General features: G+C 34.6%; 1 long non-coding RNA gene across 1 annotated transcript; it reads left to right on the forward strand.

Annotated features, from left to right (window-relative positions):
• The first annotated feature begins 331 nt into the window (after positions 1 to 331).
• LOC149199450 (uncharacterized) lies at positions 332 to 1215 on the forward strand. Its single transcript, XR_016253278.1, has 2 exons — positions 332 to 706; positions 826 to 1215. It is a non-coding gene; the product is annotated as an uncharacterized LOC149199450 (long non-coding RNA).
• Positions 1216 to 2576: the final 1361 nt, after the last annotated feature.

The raw sequence follows: 2576 nt of genomic DNA on the forward strand, positions 1-2576 counted from the left end.
TTATATATATATATATATGTTTTCTTAACTTAAGTCACCTCGAATTACATTTATATGTTAAACGAGACATAATCATTGATTAACTATCATGTGTGACCTTTATACAACCTTACTAAATGCCATAATCAAATTTATACGAATTGCAATGGTTGGACTTTACATGCTATGTATTACTTGTATAATGATTGTGGCGGGATTTGGTAGTACTGGGCATTTGACTTTACAATCGTTACATTCCTGTGTATTAAACATATGGGTACAATGCTGGCCTATGCATTAACTATTTATAGGCCATATCATTGGCCATAGCATCGAATTACGCTCGGGGACGCATGTGTATTTAGTGCTTTTGTTCTCTGGGTCCTGGTCACTGCCTGGGGTGATTCATCTATCCTTATCCCACCTAATCCTCGGGATCAGGTTCCTCCATCAACGATTCACCATGGACCGCTGGATGAATGGTCCTGAAGTTATCATCCTTCATTTCTCAGTAGTGTGGTTTCAATCTGCCATTGTTTCACTCCGGAATTCCCGAGAGGTTATGGCTTTGCTCTGTCTTTCGGTATCTGTCTTCGTCTGCAATCCGGATTCACTGGACCATTCGCACTGCATTCCGACATCTTAGAATACCCTGATGAACCCGAAACTGCTTCAATGCTCTGGAATTCATTCTGCAGAGGCAGGGTCTATAATGTTCCCTCCGAAGGTAACCTTTCAGATCTTATTTTCCACATAGTTGTCTTTGTATATCAGGGTTTAGTGCGTTTATTACAATTTATACTTTCTGTTGCATGTTCTAATACAAATTATTTGTTATGGTGTAAGGTATGGTTTCCGGGACAGAAGATTCAACTTGGCGTTGTGGCAAACCCGCCTTTTGATTTCATTGTTTGCAACCAACTCTGGGTATTACGAATCTCTCTAAATCTTTCTAGGGTAGGGTTTTTATGGACAGGGCACCAAGTTGAAAAGACAATAATGAAAACTCTAGATGGGTCTTTCGAGATCGCTGGAGTCGTGGCTCCTCTGATAGTTTGTTTTGTGTTTGTTTCCAAAAGTTTGTTTGAGGTTTTTTTTAAAGAAAAGAGGCCTACGACTTCAGCTGAGTGTGGAAGGTTTTTAGCAAGGATCTCTCAAGCCACCATCCCTGATATTATTTGGAACACTTAAAATATATGACTAGAGATTTTAATGAGATGAGGGTTTCATAATTTAGTTGCTGGGTTTTGGTTGTTTTCTGAGTTTTATTCAAACACAAAGTTTTGGAAACTAAGGGCTATCCTTCCTTGATTTTTCCGAGTGTTTGGTTTACACTTCATTTGATACAGAGTTATAATGCAATGTATAATTGTTTTGCATTGAATTAGCCCTAGCTCAGTAAAATCTCTATATTTTTGACTTAAAAGAAAATGCTTAAGTGGTTTCTTTAGGAGCTCGAAATGCTAAAATATTCCATATCTGGCTAAGACTGTAATCTTCTATTATTTTATTGAAAATTTCCAGAAGTTGATGCTTCTGTCTTACATAACTGAATTCATGCTTCTGTCTTACATAACTGAATTCGTGTTAGTTTGTATATTTATTGAATCAACAAGGTTCTTATGCATGTAAAGATTTATGGTATAGAATCGTGAACAGTTTAGTATCTGTTGATCTCTAAGTATACTTGTTTATTTCATCTATCATTGTTTGCAATTCTTTCCGCTATCATTGTTTGCAATTCTTTCCGTTAATAGATGATTTTAAATGCTGTTTCTGAATTATCTAAGATACAATATAGGGAATTCTATTATCTGATTATTGTAATAGTTCCGTTTACAGGAAATGGTTATCTTTTCCAAATTTGTTTATCCTTCTAAGTAGACTTGTTTATTTCATCTATCATTGTTTGCAATTCTTTCCGTTAATAGATGATTTTAAATGCTGTTTCTGAATTAGATAAGATACAATATAGGGAATTCTACCTTATCTGATTATTGTAATAGTTCCGTTGACAGGAAATGGTTATCTTTTCCAAATTTGTTTATCCTTCTAATTTCTCTCTAAATCCCCTGCTATTCTTAATAATAAAGGTTTTTCCCTCAGTTTTCTATTATTCTCTCAAAGAATTAATTCAATTAAAATACAAAAAGAACTCTAATGACATACTTCAAGAAATAGGAAACATTGCCTATAATTCTTACACAATAATTTACAAATATATCTCTAAAAGTTTAGCCAATCTCCTAGCTACTGTTCTTAGATTCAATGAACAACTTATATAAGCAATTCTTTACTTATCTGTTTATCTTTTCTAGGACTGAGTTTGGTATAAGATTTGCACTTTAATTTCCTCCCTGCCGCTATATTACCTACTCTGGTAAATCTTCCCCCGTGCTACTCCTTATTTCAGGAGTTCTCTCTCTTTAAAGACTTTAATTTACCAGCTATCTCTCTTTAAAGACTTTAATGTTTACCAACTATCTAGTCTTAACCAGACATTGCCCAACCTTTCAGCAAAGTCTCCTTTTTCCCCTGATCTCAGATCCCTATTCTCTTGATCATTTTAGTAAAAATAATCTAAAATTTAGTTTTGG

The sequence above is a fragment of the Pinus tabuliformis genome, chromosome 2_1 (genome assembly GCF_031772625.1).
Source record: "Pinus tabuliformis cultivar Carrire ecotype Pingquan chromosome 2_1, CPIR1, whole genome shotgun sequence".
In the NCBI taxonomy this organism is placed as follows: Eukaryota; Viridiplantae; Streptophyta; class Pinopsida; order Pinales; family Pinaceae; genus Pinus; species Pinus tabuliformis.